Raw genomic sequence first — 15,686 nt, 5'->3', positions numbered from 1 at the left:
TTCGAACGCAAACGAACGATATGACATGGTTTATGGTCATGAAGGAGATGCCTTCTAGCAAGTTTCATTTGCAGGCGTTGAGTGAAACAAAATATCATTTTAATTGCTCTCCGAGCAGCGACTCGGCGTTTCCACCACCATCGAGTGACGTCAAGGTGCATTTGTCACAATTACTGGGACGTTGCCGAATCCACTTTTTGTTCAAAGGAACTACAACTCCTTGCCGGCGACGCGGATGTCATTAGAGTTGTGGTAGTTCAGGTTAGCCGGTTGACTCTGACGTCATGGTTCACTTCAGCGCTCGCGCTGGTCGAGACCGACACAGCCGGTACAGAATCGTTAGTAATTGATTATTCACGCTGAGCACTGGTGATTTGAGCTAATTTTCATGTTTACTAGGGCCATAGGCTTCTTTCCGGGCACAAAAACGGAAACTCAAAAGCATTGTGCATGGACCCTTTTAAGGCATCGATTAACTTCAAACGATTTATTGATGCAGCTGTGTCTGCCTTACCAGCATTCTCAAAGGGAACTCGAAGTATTACGCGTGTACTGCAGTCGTTCCTCAGCCACTGCGAATACCTCGCGCCAAAAATCATTTTACGGACATTAACTGAAGACGCTTTTCGAATGACTGGAGGGAAGGTTCGAAATTTTATTAAGCATCTAATGCACCTTAATGTCGATTCTACATAAGTTGCAGTTTAAACGTCTGCTCCAATTATTTTATCTGAAATGAGACTCGTTAGGGCCTTTTACGTGAAACACATATTTTTGCAGCGTTTTTCTCGTCCTTTTCTGTTGAACGTATGTGAAACAAGTCAATTTTACAGGAACACCCAACTCCTCCCTTTTCTTCAAATGGTTATGTGAAACACGGGTAAAAGTTCATAGCGCGTTCTGGATTGAACTTGGTCGTTTGCTGAAAAGAAGAAAATGAGGCGAGCTCCGCGAAGGGAGACTTTTTTTTCCTTCTTCAGCCTTTGGGCACGTGACCAGTGGGCGCGTGATATCTGGGAGCCAATTGCCTGATAAATGGTTGAGTTTCAAACCCGGGGATTCAGTCCAAGTCTTCGAGTCCTGCGGTAGTATCTCTGGCAGCTCACAGCAGCCCTGTCTTCGTTATCCATACGTTTTTCTCACTTGGATTCCTGGAAGTTCTTATTAAGTGAGGTGCCCTGGATTATACCGTCGCCTGGACTGCCTTAAACACGGTGTTCCTCACCACTCTGCGGATACATACCCTCATGCCGTCATCCACAAGTCTCGGTTCCATAGAGGCCTCCATCGTGGCCCGGACGGCTTCCCCGCTGACCGGTGGTGCGTCGTCCGTACGCTTCTTCTTTTATGCGGAGACCTCTGCTTCCTCTGCTTGTACTCCTATGCGATTTGGTGGCTTTCAACATAGCCTACGCTCGCCTAGGCAAGCACTTATCGTCTCACTAACTGAATGAGTACGAACTCACTATATAACTAAATACGAACAGCAGTATATCGAAGAACAAAACATAAGAGCTAGGGACATCAGAGTAAAGGCATAAAAAACAGTGGTACAAGTGAGAAAATACTGGACCTTTAAAAGGGAGCCGTAAGACACTATTAATTTATTTATACAAAGACCTCACAGGTTCCACACTTGGAACATTGTGTGAGGGGAGGGGTTAGAATATTTAGCAGACAAAAGATGGTACAAAGTGGAAAGAATAAAAATAGACAATATTAAATACATTGCACTGCAAACAGTTATTACAACGTACTTGAAGAAAACCGTATTATATTGACACAGAAGAAAAAACAGAAAACGAATAGCGGCACTGCATGGATTTGACTACACATACGAACACAGTTTATGTACTATATCATGGATGCATAAAGGTGGTCAATTCGTTTTTGAACATTAATGGGTCACGTATGGTAGCAATGCAATCCGGAAGACCATTCCAACACCTGATAGCATGTGGCAAAGCAGAAGAATTAAACGCGAGTGTTCGGCCGAATAGACGTTGGAAGCTTAGATTATTATGTAGGCGACGTGAAGTGCGCATTGGGCCTGTAAGTGGCAGTGTGGACGCGTGACGACTGTATATTAGTTTCTGTAGTAAGCAAAGAAGTGCGATATCCCTACGTGTCTGTAAACTTGTTAGCGATAAAGATGACTTGATGCTTGTACGCTGGAATTACGGTTGTAGTCGTGAAAAATAAAACGCGCTGCACGGTTCTGAATTGCTTCGAGGGAATGAATTAAGTAAGCCTTATGGGGTGACCAGATAGCTGATGCATATTCTAGTTGGGGACGGACAAATGCTAGCTTGCGGGTAGAAACAGGTGCGCTATGAAGATTTCTCTTCAGGTAGCCAAGCGTGCGCGATGCTTTGGCAGTTATTTATTGAATATGTTCCTCCCAAGAAAGATTAGAAGTCAGATAAACGCCAAGGTAATTATAGGAAGGCGTGCGGGATAGCGTGACACTGTTAAGGGAATAAGTGAATAGCGAGTTTGAATGATTTCGGCTAACTGTCATGATTTTACATTTGTCAGTATTAAGTGTCATTAGCCATGATGTGCACCAGTTGGTTACGCATTCAAGGTCCTGCTGAAGAATTGCATGGTCAGTGGTTGAGCGGATTTGACGATAATTTATGCAGTCATCGCCGAACAGTCGGACTGATGATGTAAGACGTGATGGCAGGTCATTTATGAAAATTGAAAATAATAAGGGACCGAGTACACTTCCTCGAGGGACGCCAGAAGTGACGTCACTAAGGGGTGATGAAAAGTTGTTTTGTTACCGTGAACTGCTTTCGAAAAGATATGAAGTTCCGATCCAGGAGACAGTTAGCGAGTCTAAATTGAGCGACGATATTTTAGCTATAAGGCGACAATGGGCAACACGGTCAAACGCTCTGGAAAAGTCAATGAATATGCAGTCATCCACAAGTCTCGGTTCCATAGAGGCCTGCATCGTGGCCCGGACGGCTTCCCAGCTGACCGGTGGTGCTTCGTCCGTACGCTTCTCACTATACTATAATTTCGATGGGGGCGAAATTATAGAGGCCCCTGTACTGTGCGATGTCAGTGCATGGTAAATAACCCCAGGGGGTCGAAATTTCCGGAGTCCTTCACTACGTACAGCGTCCCTCATAGCCTCGGTCGCTTTGAAACGTCAAACCCCCATAAACCGTAAAACATAAATAATGTTCGCAAAGATGGAACATCAGGCATGATAAAATTTTGAAAAGAAAATTGTCCATATCCGCGTGATAGAAAGAACGAGCGGCGTTCATGTATACATAAAAACCTAGGTAATGCGGTTTTGATATTGACGTTTCTGTAGAAAAAAAAATTTCGCTAGCAAGCTAAGTCACTCGAGCTCGGCCGAAATATGCCACAAATCTCACGCTGCGGGGGAGCGCAGCTAAAGACTAAAAGCGGATCGAGACTGCCGGAGAGAGGACGGGCGAACTCTGGTTACGTGCAGGGAGGTATAACCTGTCTTCTGCCCAAAATCGCCAACCAGCTGAGATCAGTGGTAGTGATGATTACTCACACCAGCCTTGATATGTGTGGGCCAGCTGGACGAAAAAGCCTATAAGGTATACTCAGCCTGTGCCCGTGTGCATGTCGACGAAAATACTTATGTCCACACGCCCCAGGTCGGAAATTCGGCGGTGGCTTGTCTTCGGTGAGAGCGACAAAAGCAAGTTTTGTGCTCACGTCACCGTTAGATTTGTTTTGCATCTTTTTCATCACTTTGTTCGCGACTGTTCCAGCGTTCCAGAATGGGTGACGTGCTGCTCTTGACTTGGACAGCCGCGGGCTAAACAACGTTCTCTTATCTGGGAAATTTCTTAGTTGTCGACTTTATCACGTAGTAGATTGACACACTGTGGTTGCCCCTGAAATTTTGCGCATGGTCTTTTCAAACTTTCCTCTTTAGGGTGCAGAACTATCACGGCCCTTCAGTGGAAAGCTGTCGAAATTAGAAATCTTTGCTGAAGGGTGGCCGAAAAAGACACACTACGATGACAAAGAACGGCGACACGAGGCCGGAATGATGAACTGAGTGAATGAAAAAAGAAAATAGTTGGCATAAGGTTTTCAGTACGGATGAAGCGAAAACTGCTTAGAAAATTAGCGAAGCGTAAAGCCGTGTTTGGCCATCCGGGAAAAAAAGACGGAAAAAGGCTGTTCTGAGAGAGAGGATGGGAAAAAAGAGAGGTATGCGCAGTCACTATCCTTTCTCAAATGCAAAGGCTTCGCAGAAAAGAGGATACAAAGTGAATATTTCCTCTACTTGGAATAGTTCATGTCCGCGAGCGGCATGACTCTATAATTCGAAAAGAAGGTTAGAGTAATGAAATTTTCCTTTCCTTGCCTATTCTTTTTTCAGACCTCTTCCAGCGCTTGGCGCAGGAATTGACTAGTACTAATTATGCCAGGAAAAGGAAGTAAGCAAAACAAAAGAGGTATTTTTTTTTCTTTTCAATGGCTTTCACTGATACATAGAGGAGAAATTGAAGGAGACAACAGGACAGACACATTCGGCTGAAACAGTGAAAATAGCTCTGAGAATAAGGTTGAAAAAAGAAGCGATGAAATTGAAGTGAGCTAGGCGCCACGATAGTCACGCTCTCCTTTACTACAACCAGTGTAATAGCAACCGACACTGTGCGACTAAAAAGGAATCTTATAACGGCACGATGCAAATACTTTATAGGGCTTTTGCGGATATGGCTGCTTGGATTCTATTATTTATTGTGTCGCTAGATGCACACAGTGCCAGCGTTATATGCGACCTACCAGTCTTTGCATCAGGTCTGGTTCACTCTGTGACGCCACTCCGAGTGCCATTAGAGAAAGTCAGTGCTAACGTCCTTGGCCCATTTCCCAAATCGTATAGTCGGAATCCGTGGGTCGTCGTTTGTGTATACCTGTCTCACTTCGCATTGGGAGACAGCCACAAAGCCCACGGTTACCGCATATGACGTGCCCATTTTTATGCTCTGATTCATCGTTTTCTACCGTGGATTTCCCCCAGAGGCTTCTAGAGACGGAGGCTGTCAGTTCACCGCCGATAGCGTAGAGAAGCTTCTCCGTTGCTTCGCTTCCCACTTTCGACATTCCGCACCTTATAATCCTCAAATGAGCGTTCTCTCTTAGCCAGTAAACGAATCGACCTCTCACCAATATACTATCAATGTACGTTGACTTCAACCACAAGAACTTGGACATCATCCTTCTGTTCATCGCGATGGCGTTTAATAGTGCGCGACAGTGACCACACGAAACCAAAGTCTTCACCCCATTCTTCGTTTTCGACGCTGTCGCCCGCTCTACACACTCGGAACTTCCATTTTGTGGCCATCATCGTGGAGATCCCTCCTTAGCCGAGATCCCCTGTCTTGCTGAAAAGCCCGGCGAATCTCCCGGCGAGCAGATGAGATAAGGAAGTTTGCGGGCTTAAAGTGGCCGCTGGTGGCGCAGGACAAAGTTAACTCGCGCTATATGGGATACGCGTTTGCCCTGCAATAGACGTTTAAATTCTGGATACTTGCAACGACTACACAACTAACTGTGCACATGCATTGACGCCTTTCGCCTTCCTCGAAATTCGGCTGTCCTGCTATTTGACATCGAAACCGCGGCATCACGTCCGCTTAACAACCGGGGAGGCTGTTACGCGTTAGATGTGAGACAGTGCCGAAGGTAGTTGTCACCATGGCAGCAGAATACTGGATCACAGCTTTTCCTTATAGGCGCTGCCCTAGCGCCCACACGCGGAAGCACTGCTCTTGCGGACCGCGCGCTCAGCTCAAGCGCAGGCGCCGAATTTCCGGTCACGTGACAAGGCCGTGCATTTGTGAAGTCGGACGAAGGAGGTCGGAGGGAATCGATTATTGCTAGAAAGTAAATAGCAGGTTGTGAGGTCGAATGAACGAGGTAGGAGGGAATTGTTTATTGTGATAAAGTAAAAAAAAAAAAAAGGTTGTGAGGTCGAACGAAGGAGGTGGGATTGAATTGTTTATTATGAGAAAGTAAATAGCAGGTTGCGAGGCCTAACATTACGAAGCGACACCTGGGGCTACGAGGGACGCCGTAGTGGAAGGCTCCGGATTAATGTAGATCACCTGAGCTTTATTAACCTGCACCCGCATTGCGTAACACGTGGGCACTTTTGCGTTTCGTTTGTATCGAAACGTGGTGGCCGTCCGCGGCTGGGATTGAACTCCGGTTCTCCAACTCAGCCCCTAGCGCGCTAACTACTGAGGGGGGTCTAAAAATATGAGAATCAGGAAGACAGCTACAACTGTTGAGCGGGGGAGGTGACAAAGAGCAGGAAAAGGAAAGTCGCCGTGTCTACACCGTTCTCGCCGCTGGCGCCACGGCTGCACGCAAGGGGCTCGTTAAGGTCGGGGCACTACACACATCAAGGCGGCTGGACCTCAACGTTCCATTCCTTCTTCTTGCCTCCTCCTGTCTTATTTCTTTCTTTCTGACACCTGAACAGTCGCATTTACTCTTTGCAGTTTCTCGCAAAAAAAAAAAATGATTACAAAGAGGACTCAATCGTGTGTTCGACTACCCCGTTGAATAATCGACTATTTCATGGTTGACGCTGTGGTATCGTGCTCAGTATCGCGTGACTTTTTATCGTTGACGGGAGGCGGTCGTGATTCAATGGACTGAATTACTTAGCCTTCGTCGCGTCGAAATGGGCGCGGTGTCCGCCGGCGATCACCTCGGTCTTTGCTACACTGAAAAACGCTACGTACGCTCTGTGTCCTGCTTGCAGTAACGCATGCAGTCACCAGTAAATCAGTCAACCGTAATGCAGTTTGAGTTTTATGGCTGGCGGAATAGCTACGATACCTGGAAAGAAACGTGCGCATACCCTTCAGGTAGTTGTACTTGAATCGACAGCTAAAATGCGGAACTTTCAGCTGCGAAAAGCCTCGTACTGCTTCGTGAAATGAGCTCAGGTTGCGTGTAGTATGCTGCAGGGTGAGTGGGCTGAGTGGTTAGCCTTTTCGGCTTCTTGGTTTGAATGGCGCGGTATCAAAGCCTTGCTGTAAGTGCACTTTTAAAAACACCTGGTGGTCGTAATTATTCCGGAGCCCTTCACTTCAGCGCCTCTTTCTCCCTTCCTTCATTCACTTCCTCCTTCATCCAATCTCTCACGGCGCGGCTGAGCTGTCCGCCTGGAGAGAGAGAGTTCTGGTGTCTTTCTTTTCAGCATAGTCAACCATTATTACTTCAGGCAACAGCAATGTTGCAAAAGCGAACCTGCCTAGTTTTTTGCGTGCTAGGTATTTACCTGACTGACGTTATAAATATGGCGAAATGTGTGAAAACACTCTATAGTTTCCGAGTGCTCAATGCATAAATTCTCGATGTTTTGCATGCCTGCCGGCTCAGGACTTTGGCACTATGCAATCCAGTACCGGTCCAACTAAATCGCTATCGCCGCATTTGTGATGGCCGTACATCCAGGACAACGTTTCATTTGTTTGCATAGGCTGCCACTAATGAATATCTCGCGAACAGAGTGGAACTGTTCGTAGCGTGGACCATCATCCCGTTATGTAGCGGCCTTGAGCAAACACAGGCCTTTTTTCTTCTTTGAACGCGTGTCTCGTATGGTTTAGGTCAATGCAACTGACTAAGAGAACATTTTGTCAAATTAATTTTGTCTTTTGACTTGTACGTAGTGAAGAAGCATTTAGGATTCATGCCTGAGACATCGTAACATAAAAATTAGGCGTGCAGTATAACCGAAATAGCATTTTGGCTTCAGCAGAATATGCTGTTGTTATTGATGCCTTTAATAGGAATGAATTCCCCCACAATCAAAGCACGCACTTGACATATACACTGTGCTCTACGAAAGAGCTGGTTTCTCTCTTTCGAGTATGTTCTTTTTTTTTTTTTTTTGCTTTTTAACGCGAAAACCGCGCACACGAAGTTGAATAAAATTTGCAGCACTGATCCGAAGTGAAAACATACGAGAGAAAAAAGTTATATGGATAAGTAGTCGCGTGCTCCTATCTCTACCTTTCGAACAGTTTCTACGCCGTAGTAAAGCGGCCAGCTGAATTGTAATTAACGGTCTTCTCGATTTTGTAATTAGACATAGATGGCGAGCTTCCTTTCGTTAGGAATAAGCGCGAGTTGAGGATGGCACTGGTTGGAAGAACAAAGTAAGGAAGCCTTGGAGCTGCAGGCGGAACAAATTGCACGACTAAATGGTTCCACCAGGAAGACTAATCGTCCCAAACGCTTTTCCCTTATTAAACAGATTCTTCGTAATGGCAGAAAACTTATAATCCCACGGACTTGTTTCATTATATTTTATTGTTTCAGCATTGCCCAATGTTTCATGGCGATGTGCTTTGTTCGTTTCACGTCGTCTAATTTTCGGTTCCTCTTTTGAATATTGGGTATCAAGAAAAGTCAATTTTCTTCAGATTGGTTCTGTCCTGAGAACCACCTCGATGTAATTGCCAATAACTTCTATCTGTTGCAATGAAAAGTTTAGAAACTGCTAAGCGTCAAAAAATATAATCTGTCGTCCACTGTTTTGGGAAGTAGTGCGTGCCTTAATGCTGTTAACACGAAAAACAAACACATAGATGTATACAGCAAGTGCGACTTTCTTTTTGCGTGTTTTAGGCTTTGGTCGCGAATAACTCTAAAAACGTTGGAGGTAACGCTTTTTGGCATGCCTTGAGGTATAGAAAGATAGGAGCTCTTAGGGATGCCCACCGGAAATGCGCGCAGTGGGCCACTTGTTTTACAACGATGCTTTGTTCGAGGGGTATGAATGACTAGATGATGAATGCTGAGCTGATATGTTGGTCGTGTGCTATATAAGAACACTGTGGTAGTTCCAGCACCTGCTTCATAGTAATAAACCGCTGTTCCGCAACCATTCTTTCGACCACCTGGGGTTTTTTAACGTGCACTGACATCGCACAGCACACGGGCCTATACGAAGCTTATACGAAGCCCCTGACTCGTTTCTGTCTGTTACGTTTCTGTTTCTGTCTGAATAAATAGTTGACGTCAGGGCTTCTCTGATCTACAGTGTGAAGCATACTTGAATGGCGCCAATATTGAGAAGAGATAACATGTTCATAACCACCAGACCGGTCTGATGGAGAAGACTGCCCTTCCTTAAATGAAATGTGCAGCCACGTGAACATAGCTTCAGGCGCCGTTGGCCTGTCTTCTGCGGCTGCGATCTAATCTTGCCGGTGAAAACGGATTACCATACCGGCTTAAACACGTCCTAGGAGGCTTTGACTGGCTTCTTGAGGCAAATCAGCCCCCATCGCCTAAGCCTCTTTTCGTAGCTCACTGAACCGAGAGAGGTTGAGGACCCTTCTTCGTTGCCTCTTCGCACCTAGTGACGCAGTTGTGCCAATTCCACGCACACGACTGGGCACGCCGCAACAACAGAGATTCCTAACAGTCTAGGCAGTTTTATGTGGTGGTGATATTTTAGTAGCCTGTTGCACTGTTTTCATTTTGCATAACGTTAATGAGTACTAAATAAGTGCGTCCTCTCGAACGAGAGAAGCGGTGTCTTTAGCTGCTCAGCTTGAATTTAGCTGCGTTCTCGTTGGTGGAGTGACCTGAGGCTAATACCGCAATGTCTGGAAGAAATTGCTACTAGCAATTTGCTTATTTGCGCAGAAGGTGCGTTATAAACGTTTCAGGATCCTTAGCCGCCAAATAAACATGCCGATGTGTTATGCTCCCCACCATGTGGAAAAGGGGTCGTCGTTTTTATTACTAGCATACTATTCTCGTACGAATTAGCACAGTGTGCTATGAAACATGCTTATTGTAATTGAGATTTCAGAAGAACGACACAGTTTAGCGCATAACTGGTAAGCTAGAGCCCACTAAAAATGCCTTCCACTTGTAAGTATACTAGTAAAATTCTACCTCAGGGGTAAAAGGGCACTCGCCTCTCCAAGTTCCTGCCAGCATCAGCGTTTTGAGGGCGCTGCTTTCTTGCAATTTGTACATAGCAAAATAAAAATTACGGTGATCTTACTAATATATAATTACAGTACTGCTGAAGCAATCGCGGAGTTTACATGGGCCTCCAGAGAACGTGCTTTTCAACGCAGGGAAAAGAAAATGCAAAGAACGTATCCGCTAGGCAGGAATGCAGCCAAGGCGAAATTCAGGAATGCAACGAGTACTAAATGTAGTAACAAAAGTTGGAGGGGTAACTTAAGCTCCGCCTTATGGGTATGACAAGATAGCATAATGGGCCAATTCTCATATATGCAGAAGGTCATTCTCTACATTAACAGATCCCTGGAAGTCCTCATACCTCTCCTGGCGCAGTAGTGCAGCGGATAAGCGATGTACCACTACCCTGCGATGGCAGGTGCTCCAAGCGGTGAGCTTTGTGCGGCACAGGTTGCTATTCTCAAGCGATCAATCATTAATTTACCTGCCACCTGCCACAGTAGGCAGTTCGCTGGCTATCTGGTGGACAGGTTGTGATGAAGCCACAAGGTCACGTGACCTAGGTTGCCCACCTGCCTCCTAGGCTGCTCTCTGGGGACCACCTGCCAGGGCCATGTCTGTGATTTTTCGCTCGTTGCGCCGACACCGACAGAGCCGACGCCGGATTTTCGGCTTAACGGGGCTTTTAACGCGACATCATTTGAACTGAGTGGTCTGCCACACAAGTGAACAAGCAAAGATGGCATTCACAACAACAGTTCTAAGGAACGATAGCTGGAAATCGAAGCATATACATGTGCACTGTAAGGCACTGTTATAGAAATATTGAAGGTAGTGGTTCATTTTTCCGATGTGTAGCAAAATTTTTGTCTTAAAGTTTTGCCATTGGTCGTATCGAGTAGTTAAGACTTCCATAGAAAACCAATAGGGAAGTTTTTGTCGATAGCAAAAACGTTAAAGACAAAGAAATGCTAGCCTGCCGAGGAGAGATCTGCGGGCATATTGATTTTTGCAGTGAAATCTTCCAATGTACGAAAAAATTGCATTGATTTAGTAATTCCCGTGGAAAAATGCTTTTGTCTAGAATTGCTGGATATTACAACACGTGCGTTTGCGACGCCCACGCCTGGGCTATCAGTGCCTGCTCAGTGTTCTATACAGCCAAATTTAGCACAGTTCATTGCCAAATCGATAGTGCCATTTGTAGAAACGCTCACTCAACAACGCTTTCAAAGACTCCGAGCAAGGTTAATGCGTGCACGCATTGAATTCACTCGAGTGCCCTTTACAGAAAGAACGAGTACGTTAATCCGAAGTATCTCTACGATGCCGTCATTGGTTCAAAAATGAGCATCATGATGCAATTCTTACAGGTGAATACCGAGACAGCAGGTAACTGCTCTGAGCGCTGTTCACGTTTAGAGAAACGGCGCTGTTTGCTTTTCTTGCATCATTTCTCGTGGGCACTCATTTCTTCTATCTCTTGCGAGTTCTTGGACAAAAAAGAAGCTACTTTGTTTTTATTACTTATCTTGCGCCCTGAAACATAGTCAATTGTAGAAGGGTCTTACGAATAAGAAGCAACATAGAAAGGCGACGCCATAGGGATCGTCGAAACAATAGTGCCTCTGTCGCGCTTATGGCCAGCCGCTGCAGTACAAAAAATTAGACGCATGCTGCTGTTTTGTTCAAGCTCTAAAAAACAGAAGAAGACAAAAGGTTTTCAGTATGAGCGCCTACTTTTTAAATATACCAGACGTGCCTAACGATTGCCTACTGGGTGTTTCGATGGCCTTGCTTAAAATGCCGAAGTACAGTTCGGCGCATACCAAACGTATACAGTTCGAGAAAGATAAAACGAAAAATAAGAAGAAATTCACAAGTCCGAGGTAGGAAATGAAGTATAGGCTGGATTACTGCGGTGCTGGGCTGGACGAAATAAAAAGGGGCCCAGGAACAGATAGGAAAGCGCAAAACCTCTGAGGCTTCCTCTATCGCGGTCATGTAGCCTCCATCATTCTATACGCTGGATGAACGATTGCAGCATGAAATTGTGATTTATTTTACTCTTAGTGTGAAACTCAATGCACAGTTCGAGCTATGTGTTGGGCGTTTACAACAAACGAGCAATGCGCAAGCTCAAGGCAGTTAACAGATATGCATTTGGTTCGAGGGTGAACTTGGAGTTTATTTTGACGTTGCTTCACAAACTTTTGTGTAACAACTATAAGAACTATTTGCAACCTGAACGGCTGTTATTTGATTTCGAGTACACTGCTTGAAATCCCTCTGGTGCACTCTATTTTGGACCCTTAATCATAATCATCAGTTACACAACTCCCAGTGCAGAACGTAGGTGTCCCACGTTCCTCCAATTAACCCTGTCCTGTGGCAGTTGAGTCAACCTTAGCCCTTCAAACTTCTAAATTGCATCCATCTATCAGACTCTGCCTAAGGTGCCATTGATTATTTTCCGCTCGCGTTACTTGTACTGGCCGTGTCGATTTCTTATTAATTTGATCCAGGATATCATTTAATCATGTTTATTCTGTGATCCAGTCTGTTCACTTCCTATTTCGAAACGTTGCAATCTTAGTGTGTGTAAGAAAGAGTCAAAAACTAATACCTCACCTTAAAGCAAGTTTGCCGGAATAGCATATTCAACGGGATATAGGATCCCTGAAAGCTCGCGTGTTCATACTAGCCCGCAAGCATTGCTTCAGGAATGAAATAAGGGATTGTAGCGCAAAAACTGCCGATTCGGCCATTACGGCTTGACCTTCCAGCGCCATATTTCCATTTGAAATATTCAGCCAGGACTGCCGTACTTCACTGAATTCTTCTTGTTCTGAACTGAACCCAACTAGGCTCTGTTGCCCCGTTTAGCAGACCATCTCGGCCTCAAGCTTCTAGAAAGGCCGCAAAAAAAGCGTTCGGACGTCCTCGACAAACAAGCGTAGGGCGGAGGGCATGTGCTTGTCATTACTTTGTCCTCAATCTAGTACTCCGTGCTCCGTGGAAAGCATACAAATCTAAAATCTCCGTACGCGTCCTTTCCCGGCGGCACTAACTTGCTTTGACGCAAGAATGCAGTTCGAGAAATGATTGTGACATTAGCAGTTAATCTCGCGGGAACTAAAGATGCCAACTGCCACTCAGCGCCGAGAAACTTTGTAGTCAAGAGCGAAGAGTTAGCGCGCACGCAAAGCCTGAAAAAGTTGTGAAATCGTAAAGTGGGCCTCCGACGAGAGTTAGCGACATTCGAGAGCAGCAAAGTGTTTGTCGAGGTATAAACTACCTGTATCAGATTGCAGTTTATCAGCAGTTTATCAAAGCAACTTGCCCCTTTCCTCCTCCCAGTCCCTTTCCCTCCTTTCGTTCCGTGGCCTTGATAAAAGGCCCGAAATTAACCGCCGGGGGCGCATTTCGTGGGTCGGCGTAGCACCTTGCTGCAACCAGAGCCTGTGTCTTTTAAACTCTTGATACACTACCGGACATGGTTAAGATCTTGGAATTCTCAAAACGATCATTAATAAAAAAAAAAACAGGTGTGAAATAAATATCAGCAACGGAGCCTAGGCAAAGCCAAGTTAATGTTATTATTCTACCTATACCAAAGTTCATTACATGCACTACAGTTGGCGTGATGTTATAGGCTGTGTGATGCACATATAAGGACTCCATTCATGTGTCGTTTCAAAGTATGTGACCAAAACGTGCATAATTTATTAAAGTAACGTTAGCAGAAGTGTTGACATTATTCAAGGCGAAAAAACTTATTGATGTCTGTCTTTTCGTGCATAGAAGAGGAAAAATTTCGTTCTCCGTGCTTATCTTTGCTTATTTTATATGACCCACTTTCGTCCAATCTGCTCAGAGTCACGCTAGCTTTCTGTCAGTAAGGTCCTTCTTGGCGGGTCTTCAATTTAGATCCAAAAATAAAAACGAAAGGAAGATAAACGGAATTTAAATTAACGCAAAAAAAAAAGAAAGGCACAAAGACTTTACTCCAGAAACAACACAGGCGCGCCTCGCCTTAATAAGCCCATCTTTCCGTGGCCACAGAAAGGGGCTGATATCTGCTTATCACCCTGTGGACAGGTTTTCTTTTATAAACGGATCGATGAGTGGGCGGAGGACATCGCACCTACGCAATGGAGAAGCGCATCAGTCGTTTCTACGCGAAGCGAGGTTTTTGCACAGGTTGAGATTCATAACAGATCATACTCCAACTACAACCCCACGTTTTCTTCTCCTTCCACGTCTAAGCTTTTTGTCTGCCTCAGGGATCAATAAAGGCACGTTAATAACGTCCATGTTCCGCTGCATGCTTGGAGGCGGGTTTACAATGAAGAACGACGGCAGAGTCACCTACCTCTTCGTTCACTGCTCAGACCATGCAGCGTGCTGTACAGCTTCACGGTTTTCTGCAAGCTGCGTTCGCAAAAAAAAAAAAAAAAAGAGATAGGGTGGCAGGTATCACAAGAAGAATTTTTCAGTAGAGAGGTCAGTGCGGGAAGCGGAAACTGAAAGTAAACTCCTCAGCTTAGGAGTGAAATTGTAAGTGAAGTTGGTGACGGGTAAGGACTTGAGGGAAGGATGGCGAGAACAATGAAAAAGAAGAATCCGCACATGTAACGAACTTCTGACGTTTGAAAACATTTGCACGTTAGGAAGCTGAAATGAAGAAGAGCTAGTGCCCGGATGCGAAAAAGAGCGGAAAGAAGGCGTGAAGGAGGGTGGTAGGCTCGAAAAAATCCGGTAACGCTTCCTCGGTTTTCCTCCCGAGTACTTGGTTATTGCTGTCCCTTTCGACAGAATACGCAATCGGGAAGAAACAAATGCCGAAGTGCACACCTGAGGACAGGCAGTCTCTGCGGTAATTTCAACGGAAAATTGGGGGAAGGGTCTGAAATCACGACTCCGCCCGAATGACTTGGTGCGTGCTGAAGGGTTCGTGGTCAAAAGGGTTGCTCTCGCTGTGCGTCAAATGAAGTCGCTGCGGCTTGAGCTGAATACAGTGAGCCGTGCGACGCAAACGAGTCGATAATCTGGAAGGAAGCGGCTTGCGAAGGGGGAATAAACAAAAAATATGGAATAAAAACTGAAATGATGATAGTCTTTGTACAAAAATAAAGATAACGGCATGGACAGAGGTGCGTTATCAGCTTTCACTGCCACGTGACAATTATGATTGAGTGGTATTGTTTTTGCAGTTCGATTAGGTGTGATCACAATAGCCACACGTAACAGCTTTGTTTTTCTAAGTTCCTCAGTTTTTCTCATGTTTATACGACAGGCTGCAGTACGGATATGTTGGTGAAAGCTTGGCGCTTTCTTTCCATGAACCAAGCATTGCTTTAACTCTGAAATTTCTTGGTTCTTAGAAAGTGCGCTGCCGATAGCTAAGAAAGCAAAAAACTGAATAAAATATATTCGTTTTCATATAAAAATGCCCACAGGCAAAAGACAAGGCAGGGCTGGCGGTGCCTGCGCTGTTGCTATGGGCGGGTTGTTACGCGCACGTCGTTCATAGGAACGTTCACAGGAACGGTGTTAAAGTGAACTGCTTTTGTGATGACGGCGTCATATAGATAGTAGGATCGCATGGCTCCTTCCGCAATTTTTCACGCTATTCTTGGAAGAGCTATTATCTGTGTGTCGCCAGAGGCGTGATTGCTTTCGCCCCTCAACGTACA

Source organism: Amblyomma mixtum, chromosome 5, assembly GCF_055824585.1.
Source record: "Amblyomma mixtum isolate Tamu chromosome 5, ASM5582458v1, whole genome shotgun sequence".
In the NCBI taxonomy this organism is placed as follows: domain Eukaryota; kingdom Metazoa; phylum Arthropoda; class Arachnida; order Ixodida; family Ixodidae; genus Amblyomma; species Amblyomma mixtum.
Note: the sequence above shows the minus strand (reverse complement) of the source record.